The sequence below is a fragment of the Mus caroli genome, unplaced genomic scaffold (genome assembly GCF_978045245.1).
Source record: "Mus caroli unplaced genomic scaffold, Mus_caroli_1 scaffold_11, whole genome shotgun sequence".
In the NCBI taxonomy this organism is placed as follows: Eukaryota; Metazoa; Chordata; class Mammalia; order Rodentia; family Muridae; genus Mus; species Mus caroli.
In genome coordinates, this window is record NW_028227266.1 from 57,968,096 (window position 1) to 57,982,353 (window position 14,258).

Here is a 14,258-nt window from a genome sequence, read left to right on the forward strand (position 1 = left end):
TGACACTCTAGTCCTGTTTTTTTTTTTTGACTATAGACACTTGGGTGATGTGAAGTGATACGTCATTGTGGTTTTGATTTGTTTTTCTAATGGCTACTGACTTGAACATCTTTTCTTGTGCTTATTAGTAATTTGAATATCTCTTTTGCAAAAATGAGGACATGACCTAAATAGTGCTACTATTTTAATTTGAAATGTGTTTCACACTTTTGCTCTTTTTGAATTACTTTTTAAAATTCATGTCATTAAAGGGATTGCTTCCCAGAGATCCTTGTAATCCTGAGATGCTCTGTTGTGAAGCACATATTATCTACTTGTGTTTATTAGTGCACACGTTACAGTAGTTTTCTTTTGGTGCAAAGAACTATCTTGGATTTTCCTAGGAGAAAGAAAATTATGAATTTTTCTTTTAAGAAAAGGCTTTGCTATGTAGCCCAGGCTGCCCTCTTAGAATTCTTCTGCCCCAGCATTGTGACTGGTTTCAATGTGGAGATAGGGATGAAAATCTGTTAAGTACCAAATTGAACATTAGTGTTCAAGGCACAGTGATAAGACTGGTAGGATTCAAGAGATTATGATTCCATTTGAGCCATTCTTACCCTGTTTTTTGAAAGTGTATCTAAATTTAATAATTACAGGTCTTTGGTTTTTGCAATTGTAGGATAGTTATTGTTCAACAAATAAGGAAACTATTGGTAAACATTCCCTCATAATCTGTATTATACAGTTACCAGGTTTTGAATGGTGGTTTTGTGTTAGGTTTTTCACACAAAATTTCATTGCTTTTGAAAATAACCTGATGGGGTAGATATTTTACACTCATTTGCTAATTGTGAACTAGAAGTTAAAAGCAATTAGATAACTGTCCTAAAGGTTGTATTAATTTGTACACGGCAGCCTTGGGGTATGTGTGAATCTGAGCTTAGAGATCACATTCTTTTTACTATTTCCTGTGACTGCCAGTTCTGTCTTTGAGTGGGTACCACAATCTTCTCTCTTTCCTTACAGATAAGTTCATGGTCACAGGATTTTGTGTCTGCTTGCAAAGTGTGTGTACACTAAAGCTATCTTTATTGGGAAGGCTTGTAGAGTTCACAGCTTCATAGACTAGTTCTGGAATGACTGAAAAGAGATATTTATGCTTAACCAGTGAGCTGTACAGTGCTGTGCTCTTTCTCGTAGAGTCTTTTGAGTGCTTAATCTAAGGAACTCCAGGAGGGGAGAGGTCTTCAGATATTGATACTGACCCCCAGGGCTTTGAAATATGAGGGAATTGGGAGAAAGAGTGCCTGGTTTTCTATTATATTTCAGAAAATATTAGGGGATCTATATGTCATCTGGTGGAAATTCTGTAATCCCAATTCTGGAGTGGCAGAGACAGAAGGACCTGTGGGACTTGCTGGCCAGGCAGTCTAACCAAATATGCAAGCTTTAGGTTCAGTGAGAGCCTCTCTCAAAAATTAGGTGGAGAGCAGTTGAAGAAGATAGCTGAATTCAATCTCTAGCACACACACACACACACACACACACAAGTGTGCACATGTGAGGACTTAAAAAGAAAACAGAAACAGGTAAATTTAATTTTATTCATAGAGTATATTTAATCTAATATATCCAAAACATCATCAATGACCTTGATATAAAATCTATTGTGGCGGTGTACATTTTGTCCCAAGGCTTTGAAATCGGTATGTAGTTTGCATTTGGTGTAATTATTAATTCAGATGAACCACATTTCTTCTCTGTTGTGTTCTGGTACAGCACTATAGTGTTAATGAAATTATAAGGAACTAGGGCTGATTGGAGCACACACACACTGCTCCTATTTTAGTGATAATTATCATTATCTCTGGCAATCTTTTCTGATTATATCCACCATTAAGATAATAAATGCTGAGATAAAGTTTGGAGCTGTGAAGAAAGGATGGACCATCTAAAGACTGCCATATCCAGGGATCCATCCCATAATCAGCTTACAAACGCTGACACCATTGCATACACTAGCAAGATTTTGCTGAAAGGACCCAGATATAGCTGTCTCTTGTGAGACAATGCCGGGGCCTAGCAAACACAGAAGTGGATGCTCACAGTCAGCTATTGGATGGATCACAGGGCCCCCAATGGAGGAGCTAGAGAAAGTACCCAAGGAGCTAAAGGGAACTGCAACCCCATAGGTGGATCATTATTATGAACTAACCAGAACCCCAGAGCTCTTGTCTCTAGCTGCATTTGTATCAAAAGATGGCCTAGTAGGCCATCACTGGAAAGAGAGGCCCATTGGACTTGCCAACTTTATATGCCCCAGTACAGGGGAATGCCAGGGCCAAGGGGTGGGGGTGGATGGGGGGGACTGGGGGGGGGGAGTGTATTGGGGACTTTTTGGATAGCATTGGAAATGTAATTGAGGAAATTACCTAATTAAAAAAAAAAGTTAAAACAAAAAAAAAGATAATAAATGCTGGCTCAAATTCTTCTTGGTGTTCTGAGACTGCCTCTTGAGGGATTAATATACACTTGAAGAACCAGACAGGCCCAGGATTAACATTGGGTTAGGAGTGAACTAGATTCATCAAGAGAACACAATCCACTATAGGTCTGAAGAGAAGGAAATTAAATTTAAGGCATTGTTATATCAGCTTATGGAAGAGGGAAAGAGCCAAAGACCAGACAAGGAGACACACCACAGACCAGTGCCTGCAGGGAGCCATTGCTCATCAGGAATGGAGAGAGAGCAGGCAGGTGAAGGTGCCAATATCCGAGTTGTAAACTGGCATTGCTAGAAAACTAGTGCTGTGCTGCAGGCTCAGAAGAAAGAAAGGAGCTGTTGGTGAGAAATGGATACAATAGGAGAACAGAGGGGCTACTAGACATGCTGCTGTGGAGGGAAGAAAAGAGGAGAGGAGAGCGGAGGGGAGGGGAGGGGAGGGGACAGGAAGGAAGGGGAGGGGAGAGGGGAGGGGAGAGGGGAGGGCAGGGGAGGGGAGGGGAGTGCAGGGGAGGGGAGGGGAGGGGAGTGCAGGGGAGGGGAGGGGAGGGGAGGGGAGGGGAGGGGAGGGGAGGGGAGGGGAGGGGAGGGGAGGAGAGAGGAGAAGAGAGGAGAGGAGGGAAGGAGGCAGGGAGGGAGGTAGGCGAGAGGGAGGATGCAAGGGAGAGAAGTACTCTGAGTCCCTGCATTGGCCAAACCCATCTGTAAAGCATTTGGAAAGGGGTCCTGAAAAATGTAGTTTATGGGGTTACAAAAAAGCACAGGGGAAAAATATTAGAGAAGCACGTCCTGAGGAATGGGCAGTTAAGTCTGTGAGCCACATCTTTTATAATTCAAAATGTCAGATAGCTAATGTCCTATGAAATGGAATTGATGGACACACAACTTGCCTGCCCTCTCAGCCTCCAAAAGGACAGTTCTAAAGCTTCTTACCCATTTCACGCAGGGTTCTCCGTAAGACTGTGCTGCAGTTGCCCACAGTGGTCACATCCTTGTTACCTACTTTATCTCTGACCCCCTTTCCTCTTGTCTTGCCACAAGGCTCACCTTCCACACCAAACTTGAACCCAAGCCCCTTTCTTCAAGCAAGAATTTAGAACGAGCCAGAGGCAAAGGTCTCTAAATCAGAGGAGCCTAAGGATATTGGAGAGAGAAAATTAAGATTTTGTTTTGGTTTTAGACAGGCTCTCACTATCTATTTAGCTATGGCTGGTCTTGCTCTGTGGTGAAAAGGTTAGCTCAACCCACAGAGATCTGTCTGACACTGCCCCCAGACTGCTAAAATTCAGTGCCAACCTGCATTAACTTTCCTTAGTTGGTGGTCAGGCATTTTAGCTTCCAGGATCTGAGTGTTGTGTTTGTTGTATATGGGAATCAGCACCATCTGTTGGTCACCGGTTCAAAACAGCTACTTCATCTTGTAGGACAGCACTTAGGCTTCAGGAGCCTTGTCTTTCTAGTGATGTTCAACTTACAGCTTCCACCAATCATTATGGTATGTGGTAGGGCTGGACAATCCCAAGAGCATGAACTTGTTTCTCTTGCTTTCGAATACAATTCTCGGTGGAAGTAAACATTGCATGAGATGTAATGATAGTGATGCATAGGATCATGACATCCTCTAGGTCCACTATGTTGATGCAACAGAATCATTGTAGATGAAGGAAGAATAGAAAGTACCGATTCCAGCAAGGGAAAAATCCCTGTCATATCACTTATAGGAGAGGCCCAACATAATCAATGGACCCTCAGTGTATCGAGAAGTGGTACCAGATCAGGGTCTTGATGTGGGCAAGCTCAGATTTGTACCTCAATGAAAGATGTCCATATGTTGACACCATGTATGTTGAGTAGTTTTATGTCAACTTAACAGAGACTAGAGTCAAAAGAAACACTTGTGTGGGGTCTTACTGGGGCCTTGCTCTTGGCAAGTAACCATTCTACCACTGACTCATACCACCATCGCCCTGCCAGTGTCTGGTGGACAGTTGTGCAGCAGGGTCTGCTGGCAGTCACTTTGCTATGAACTACACCTGTATCTTCCCTCTTCATCTCATCTGGTGAGTCAGGTGCATCGTGAAGACACATTCTGTGCTTCATTCTCACTGTTTTAGCGTGGCCCAGGGTTGAGCTGATCCTCATAGTCTTCAATGGCTCCCCTTTAATGAGATGGACAAGATTTCCTTAACATATGTCTCATTTCTTGTATTTTCTCCTTCACCTTGGGAACCTGACATGTGAATGTGCTTTCTAGACTGATTGTATTTTGAACTAACATATTCATTGTAACTATATCATGAGTAAGTATATATAGTACTTATATGGGAAAATGTGTATACATATTCATACAAATATACATCTTAAAGCAGCTGGCCTTTAATACTCTGTGTATGCATAGCTAGAGAAGTGTGTTTTTCCCCTTGTACCTATTCAATTATTGCCCTATACACTGATAGCTAGCGTTATTGTGGCCCATCTCTATTAACACCATATTTATAACCTATGGATTCGGTTTTTATGGTGGAATTTTGACTTTTAAGTCCCTGAGATGAAGTCTGTTATTTTTCTAGACACATGCGATATATATATATATATCGCATATATATATATATATACATATATATACATATATATATATGAAATAGCCCTGTGTCCTGTAATAGGAAATACCAGAAAGAGTTCCTTTTCAGATTTATAAACACAGCACATATATGCTATTTCACTTACATTTATTTTAGAAAGGGTTACATTTAGTCTTTTAGCTGGTTTTCTTTTTTTAATTTAATTTAAATTGTAATTCATGTTCACAATGCATTTTCCATTTTCCATCCCTCCCCATGCACCCCCGACTGCTCCACAATCCACACCTCATCCCTGCCCCACTACATCTCCACGTGGATTCCCCCACTCAGCACCACACCTGACCTCTAAACTTCCTGGGGCCTCCAGTCTCTTGAGGATTAGGTGCATCATCTCTGAGTGAACACAACCTGGAAGTCCTCTACTGTATGTGTGTTGGGAGCCTCATATCAGCTGGTGTATGCTGTCTATTTCCTGGTCCAATGTTGGAAAAGTCTGGGGGGGGGGTCCAGATTAATTAAGATTGCTGGTCCTCCTACAGAATCATCCTTCTCCTCAGCTTCTTTCATCCTTCCCTAACTCAACACAGGGAAGAGCTGCATCTGTCCATTGGTTGGCTGCAAATAACTGCATCTGACTCTTTCAGCTGCTTGTTGGGGCTTTGGGAGGGCAGGCATGCTAGGTCCATTTTTGTGACCATAGCCTCAGTAATAGTGTCAGGCCTTGGGCCTTCCCTTGATCTGGATCCCAGTTTGTCCTGTTGCTGGACCTTCTCTTCCTCAGGCTCCTCTCCATTTCCATCCCTGCAATTCTTTCAGACAGAAGCAATTATGGGTCAGAGGTGTCACTGTGGGATGGCAACCCCATCTCTCACTTGATGTCCTGTCTTCCTACTGGAGGTGGGCTCTATAAGTTCCCTCTCCCTACTGTCTGACATTTCATCAAAGGTCCCTACCTATGAATCCTGCTAGTCTCTCACCTCTCAGTTGTCTGCTGCATTCTGCAGGGTGGGAGTGCGGTGTCCCCTCAATCTTCTGAGGTTGCCTCTTTACATTCTTTCTGCTGGCCCTCAGGGCTTCAGTCCTTTTCCCTCATTTAATAGCAGATCAGGTTCCCCTTTACCCCATAATTTCCCCATTCTACCCCCCCCCCATCTACTTTCACTCCCAGGTCCCTTCCTCCCTCCCCACTTGTGATTGCTTTCTTTTCTCTCCCAAGTAGGACTGAGAAGTCCTCAGTTGGGTACATCAGCTTGTTGAGCCTTTTCAATTCTGTGGACTGTATCTTGTGTATCCTGTATGGGTTTTTTCTTTTCCTTTTTGGCTAATATCTACTTATTAGTAAGTACGTAGCATGCATATCCATTTGGGTCTGAGTTACCTCACTCAGGGTAATATTTTTTAGTTCCATTCATTTGCTTGAAAATGTTAGGATATCCTCATTCTTCATGGCTGAATAGTATTCCATTGTGTAAATGATCCATTCTGCCATGGGACATCTAGGTTATTTCCAGCTTCTGTCTATCACAAATAAGGCCGCTCTGAACATAGTGGAACAGTTGCCCCTGTGGATTGTGGGGGCATCTTTTGGGTATATTCCCAAGAGTGGTATTGCTAGGTCTTCAGGTAGATCTATTCCCAAATTTCTGAGGAGCCTCCACATTGATTTCCAGATTGGTTGTATCAGTGTGCATTCCCACCAGCAATGGAGGAGTGTTCCTCTTTCTTCACATCCTCTCCAATATGTGTTGTCACCTGAGGTTTTGATCTTAGCCATTCTGAATGGTGTAAGGTGGAATCTCAAGGTCATTTTGATTTGCATTTCTCTGATCACTAGGGACTTTGAACATTTCTTCAGGTGTTTCTCAAACATTCGAGATTCCTCAGTTGTGAATCCTCTGGTTCTATACCAAGTTTTTTGATTGGGTTGTTTGGTTTTTTTCATGATTAACCTCTTGAGTTCTTTTTTATTATTAAAAATAAAATATTTCTTTGTAAATATTAATAACTTTAGTATTTATCTTTACACTTAGGGGACTGTACAAGAAGATACCAGCTTCTCTAACATTAAAAGGTTCACTCACCGATGCAAAAGGATGGCTTTTCTTCCAACTCTAAACTGCTGTCTACCATGAAGAAATCAAACTGCATGGAGGCTCTGGAGCATTTGACAAAGCAGTATTTGGGATAATAGAAAAGAATCATTACACTTTTTCTCTTCACAAATACAGAATGGAAGATAAGAATGAATGTTCTAATATTACAAGGAAAGCCTAAACATTGGAAAAGGAAGAGAACATGACAAAATGCTTCAAAATACATGCCTGAGGTGGATGGAGATAACTTGTATGTTCATGTGTGGCCGGTTCTAGACAAAACCTGTAGTCTATAATCTTCAGATTCATATTTTGTCAGTGTTTTCCATAGGTCTTTGGTTAGAACATTCTTTTTGGTGAGAATCTCTTTCATTTTTCCATAAGCTGCTGTTTGTTGAAATTTCTTCTCTAACTCCTTTTTAGCCACGCTAAGCTGCTCCTGTACTTTGAGGGGGTCATGTTTGGCTTCTGCTAAGTTCTCCTCCAAAGAATTTTGGTTTTCTGTCTTGTGATTGAGTGTCTTCTGAATTTCACTCCTAAGAGTTGTAACTGTGTTTTCCAAGTCATCCAAGTCTTGGGCCTTTGAAAATCCTGTTGGTTTTCTTGATCGAGCTGTAAACTTTGGAGTACTATTTCCAATTATGACTTCTCATCCAGAGCATTTACAGCCTGTATTTCAGTGGTCTTCAGCCTTGACTTTAGTTTTTCATTGTCTTGTTGAAGTCTTAAATTTTCCTTGCTTAGGAGCTCTGTTGTTCCACCTTCCTCAATCGGAACAAGTTTAGGCTTTGTGTTATCTATGATGGGCTTTTTATTTGAAGATGCAAACTCTGCCCTTTCAAATTCAGCAACTTGTTCTAATAGTTGTCTGTTTTCAAGTTCAGAGATGCCTGTCTGTAGCTTTAGACACCACTTCTCAGCTTGTGAGAATAGCTGCCATAGGAATAGGACATTGATGTAAGCTGTATTGATGAGCTCGGACTGCACCTCACTGGGTACCACAGCCTGCAGCCGATTTAGCACTTCTGAAACCTCATCTATGGTGAAAGTCTCCTTGACAAGCATGCTGTGCTTGAGGTCTTGAAAGCAGGAATCTACCCTTTTACCTCTTGAGCATCTCTCTGGACAAGAAAAACACGTGTAATTAATGACCTCATTTTGATGGTGCTCATTTAGGCCCAATTCATGGTGGTGGCAGGATCAGACAGGCTTGAGTTCTTTATATGTTTTTTATATTAGCACTCGATGGACTGTGGGACTAGTGAAGATTTTTTTCAGAATCAGTAGGCTGCCAATTTGTCGTTTTGACTATGTCCTTTGCCTTACAGAAGCTTTCCAGTTTCACACCCTTCCCTTAGTTTCACTGTGTCTCTGTGTAGTTTCTGTTTCAATGACCTGTTCATTGGTGAGAGTCGGGTGTTTATGATTATGTGGGGTTCAAGGTGAGTTTTGAGTTTTAATAAAGTTTCTTTTATGATTTTGGGTGCTCTTGCATTTGCCGTATAGATGTTCAGAATTGAGACTTTCTCTTGTTGGATTTTGGCTGGAATGAATGTGAAGTGTCCTTCTTCATCGCGATTGACAACCTTTGGTTGAAAGTCTATTTTATTGGATATTAGGATGGCAACTCCTGCTTGTTTACGTGGACCATTTGCTTGGAAGACCTTTTCCCACCCTTTTCCTCTGAGATAGTGCCTATTTGTGTTGTTGAGGCGTGTTTCTTGTATGCAGGAAAATGCTGGATCTTGTTTGTGTATCCAGTCTGTTAGCTTATATATTTTTATAGGTGAGTTGAGTCCATTAATATTGAGAGATATTAAAGAGAGATGACTGTTGGTTCCTGACATGTTTGTTTTTGTAGGTAGTTTTATGTGCTTGTGGTTCTCTGCTTTTGACTTTGTTGTGAGATGCTAAGTATCCTGTCCTTTCACTGGTGCAGGTATCTTCCTTGTGTTGGAGGTTTTCTTCCAGGATCCTAAGGCTGGATTGTTAGAGAGATACTGTTTGAGTTGGATTTTGTCCTGGAATACTTTGTTTTCTCCATCTATGTCGATGGAGAGTTATGCTGGGTCTAGTAGCTGAGCTGGCATTTGTGTTCTCTTAGAGTCTGCATGACCTCTGACCAGGCTCTTCTGGCTTTCATAGTCTTTGTTGAGAAGTCTGGGGTAATTCTGATAGGTCTACCTTTGTATGTTACTTGGCTTTTTCCCTTGCAGCTTTTAATAATCTTTCTTTGCACTGGGCATTTTGTGTTTTGATAGTTATGTGAGGAGAAGATTTTTTTTTTCTTGTCCCATTTATTTGGTGTTCTATCTGATTCTTGTACCTTTATGTCCATCTCTTTCTTTAGGTTGGGGATGTTTTCTTCTATGATTTTCTTGAACACATTTTCAGGTCCTTTGATGTGGGAATCTTTGTTCTCTTTACTGATTATTCTTCGATTTAGTTGGTCTTTTCATTGTGTGGTGAATTTCCCAGATGCTTTGGGTTAGGAGTTTTTTTGTTTTTTCAAAAATTTTTATTAGATATTTTCTTCATTTACATTTCAAATGCTATCCCGAAAGTCCCCTATAACCTCCCACTGCCCTGCTCCCCAACACACCCACTCCTGCTTACTAGCCCTGGCATTCCCCAGTGCTGGGGCATATAATTTTTGAAAGAACAAGGGCCTCTCCTCCCATTGATGACTGACTAGGCCATCCTCTGCTACAGATGCAACTAGAGACACAAGCTCTGGTGGGACTGGATAGTTCATATTTTTGTCTCTCCTGTAGGGTTGCAGACCCCTTTAGCTCCTTGGGTACTTTCTCTAGCTCGTTCATTGAGGGTGTGTTAGGAGTTTTTTATGTTTTGAGTTTTCTTTGACAGTTGTGTCAGTCTCTTCTACAGTAACTTCTCCACCTGAAATTGTCTATTCCATCTCTTATATTCTGTTGGTAATACATCTGTGATTCTTGACCTCTCTCCTTGGTTTTCCATTTTCAGATCTGCATGCATTTGTGTTTTCATTATTGTTTCTACTTCCACTACTAGGTCTTGGATCACTTTATTCAATTCCTGCACCTGTTTACTGTATTTTCCTGTATTCCTTTCAGTGAGTTATTGATATCCTCCTTAAAGGATTCTATTTTCTCCATGAGATTGGATTTTAGGAAAGATTTCTGATTTTCAGGTGTGTTGTTGTATTCAGGGCTTGCTGTGGTGGGAGAACTGGGCTCTGATGATGCCCATATATTTTGGCTTCTATTGCTTATGGTCTTGCACTTGCCTTTCGCCGTCTGGATACTCCTGATTTTTCTTGATCTGGGTGATTATATGAGCTGCCTCTTTTGTCCCTGGGTTGCTTTAGGTCTCCTGGTAGGCTTGTGGCCATGGCTCTATCAGACCACCTGTGGGACCTTCCTACTGGGGGCTCTTCCCTGGAGCAGAAAAGCTGCTGATCTGTTGCCCTGGCTGCAGTAGATCTGGGAGGCCTTCAGTCTGTTGGGTGTTCCATGGAGCAGTCAAGCTGTGTCCAACTGTTAAGTGCAGCTGATCCTCAACTTCTTTGAGAACAGTGGATCCTCAACTGCTGAGTGCAGTGGGTTCTCTGGCATGTATCGGGATATGGAGTCTTTAAGGGAGCAGATCAACTAGGGGCCTTCCCCAGTGGCAAGGACCAGGCTTAAAGGGCAAGGACCAGGCTTAAAGGGTGGGAGGGATGGAAGGAAGGTCTGTGGCATTTGGGAGGGTGGGTGTTTTGGTGGGTAATGGGTCTTGAGTCCACCAGGCTCCCAGCATCAGCTCAGGAAGTTGGGGTCGCAGAGGGTGTGCTTACCAACTGCACTGAGTGCAGGGAGACCTCTGGGATGTATCTGGATATGCAGTCTTCAGAGAGCAGACCAACTAGGGGTCTGCCTCAGCAGCATGGATCAGGCAGAAGATACAGCTTGCTTTCATTAGGAGATCACATGAATGTTTGGGGTGAAATCGTCTTTATGCAAATGTGTGCATGACCTGATGGCCTTTGTGGCTAGGTAGGATATGCAATTAATTTTCCATGTTGAAGGTTATTTAAAACATTATATTCAGAAATATAATAATTATATTCATGGCCAAGACCCTTCCCTTGTCAGAAGAATGGTCTCAGGACATGACTTTCCCTATTATTTCCTCAGGGAGCAGTAGCTCAGCATTTAAATTCAGTGATAGAACAATTCCTCAGGAATTCAGAAATTTAAACAAGGTAGCTCACAGTAGCAGCAACAGATGAGACAAAAATATGTAATTTGGTAGATGCATTATTAGGGAAAAATATGGAACATAAAATAACTGTAGTGGTATATTGCTAAAGGCATCTCTATATTCTTGGCAGGTTAACATACCTCCTCCGCACCTGCCCAGAGCTTTGGATTCAAGAATGAAACACACACACACACACACACACACACACACACACACACACACACCGACTTATTTTTTAATATGCCCTAAGGTAGCTGGATGGTTAGGCCACTACTGAACCTCCAATTGTCTAACACAATCCCACCACAGACATCTCTAAATAATACTTACCTAACTCTATATACTAAATCTATATTTTATCTTTGCTGCCCTGGACCATGCTGGGTTTCTGCCAGACCCTCAACCCCCCCTGTCCAGTGCCCCCTGGGTCTGCTTTCCCGTTGTACCTACAGGCCTTCTCAACCTCCTGCATTTTCCCTGCTGGTCCTTCTCTTACCCCTTGTCATGGCTCTGCTGTGTTTCTTGCCCCCCCCCACTCTAAATGTCCCACCTCTGTCTCTCTGCCCAGACATTGGCTGGTGGCAACTTTCTTTCCCAATTAGCGCCAACTGGGGGAAGGCTTCCTTTAGCCTACATGCAGGACACTCCAAAAGGATTTTGGGTAACATAATTAGTATGATATCATAAGCTGCTACAAATAACATGTATAATAATCTCATTTTTTAAAAAAAATTATTATGATTTGTGTGTGTGTGTGTTTTCCAGGTATATTGATGGTACATGGATCGACATCGATACATAAAATGCATAGTATACTAGAAGACAGCTTTTGAGTATTTCACCATGGGTTCTGGTTATTAAACTCAGGTCATCAGGCTCGTATGACACTCTAAACACTAAACCATCTTGCCAACCCATTAACCTATTTGTAAATGTGGTCTTGAAGTTGTATTATCCCACTTGCCCATGTAGCAGCTTGTAGATTGCCAGTATGGATTGTGACCTCAGTCTTCCCAGTTCTGTGACACACAGTGTTGCATCTATAGATGATAGATTGGGTTGGGGAGGGGGGTGTCGTTAAAACCCAGCAGGTACTTTTGGTAAGACTACTTGAACAATGTCAATCGGTCAAATGTGGCTCCACCTGGTTGCTGGCTGGGTAATAGGACCACCCATTTGGATGGAAAGCCTTAGATAAGAGCTTCACACAAATTGACAGACCTTTTGTTGACTGCTACAACCTCCATTGCCCAACACTGTATAGAAGGAACTCAATTCTACCATTTGTGGGGGAGTGGGGAGGGTCTAAGATGAAAATAATTCACATACACTCATATTGAAATACTTGGTCCTCAGTTGGTGAAATTGGGAAGGGCTAGGAAGTGTGGTCTTGCTGGAGGTTTGTCACTGGAGGCAGGCTCTGTGGTTTTAAAAATCTCTCATGCCATCATTCCCAGTGTGCTCTGCTTTCTATTTGAGTCATGATATGAACGTTCAGACTCTAACCATCTTAACTGTAAGCACAATTACTTTCAATGCCTTGGTTATTGTGCTTTGTCATAACAATAGAAAAGTAATTAGCAAACAAAAGACCTAGGTTAAGTAATAATGATTTGTGACGAGGCTTTACTTTCTCTGACCCCCCCCCATAATGCCCCCCCTTTTTAAAAGAAATATAGTTTACCAGAATATATCAAACCAGACAAGTATGGACACACTATGAAGTCAAAGTTTAACATTGTAGTGATTTAATAGTATTTTCTTAGAATTCAGCTAATAGGAGCAGTCTAGCCCTATTTACCTGACTTGTATATGCTTTTGAGTTTGATATCTCTGGATCCCACATGGATTCATTTTTAGAGATGCTAAGTGCCAACGTGACTGATTTGTAAACTGGCAACTACCCTGAAAACCACCCCAATCATTATCAGTTAAAAAATGTTTTTTTTCTGAAACAAGCAATATCACTTCCCCTAGAGAAAGCTCAGTAGTAGCAGCTGGGTGAGGGCGGAAGAACCGACACAAACACACCAACAAAGTCCTAAAGTTGTCTTTATTCTCACTCACATTGACTTCCAAGCGAGGGCTTCTAGGTTGCTTAATTCAGCTTGAAAAACTAACAGATGCACATTCTTTAAAATATGTACCAACTTCCCCAAAGATAAATGGAAAAAAACTTAAGAGTGCACAGTTTTCATTTATGAAGGAGCCGTTTTCCCACTGTTGTTTACCTTAAAAAAAAAAAAAAACACAAAACAAAAAACCCTCAACTCCCAAGTTGATAGGTGCATACCTGTAATCCCAGTGAATAGGAGGCAGAGAGGCAGGAAGAAAGCTCTAAATTGGAGGTCAGCCTGGGCTACAGTGCTGATACTTGGTTTAAAAATAAACCCTAAAAAAACTCCTACCACACTCTCCAGTTGCAGTAATAAATGCTGAGATCCTATGGTTACATGCTAAGCTGGACTTAGTGGCACATGCCTGTCATCCTAGCACTTAAGAGGTAGAAGCAGGAAGATCAGAAGTTCAAGGCCATCCTTGGCTACATAAATCCTAGACCAACTTGGGCTACATTGAGAACTTGTTTTTAGAACTCAAAAGATTAGCAGCTGCTCTGTGCATTTTCAGCTATCATCTATAAAAAGAGATCCTGTGACAAGTCCCGGCAGCCTGTCCAGATTGTCTACTCTGGAAGGGGACAAGGTCAACAACTGCAAATACCCTATTGAATTACAATAAGCTATTTATTTTCAAGTGTAACTCGTGGTCTGGCTGCCATTGGGGACTATGACCTCAAATGTGAACATGGGGACTAGCTGCCCAACCTGCAAGTAGGGAAGGGCTCTTTTCTACTCAAGGCTGGTTTCGCGGAGA

General features: G+C 41.9%; 1 pseudogene; it reads right to left on the bottom strand.

Annotated features, from left to right (window-relative positions):
* Positions 1-7,416: 7,416 nt before the first annotated feature.
* Positions 7,417-10,533, bottom strand: LOC110302349 (leucine zipper transcription factor-like protein 1 pseudogene; annotated as a pseudogene).
* Between the last annotated feature and the right edge of the window lie 3,725 nt (positions 10,534-14,258).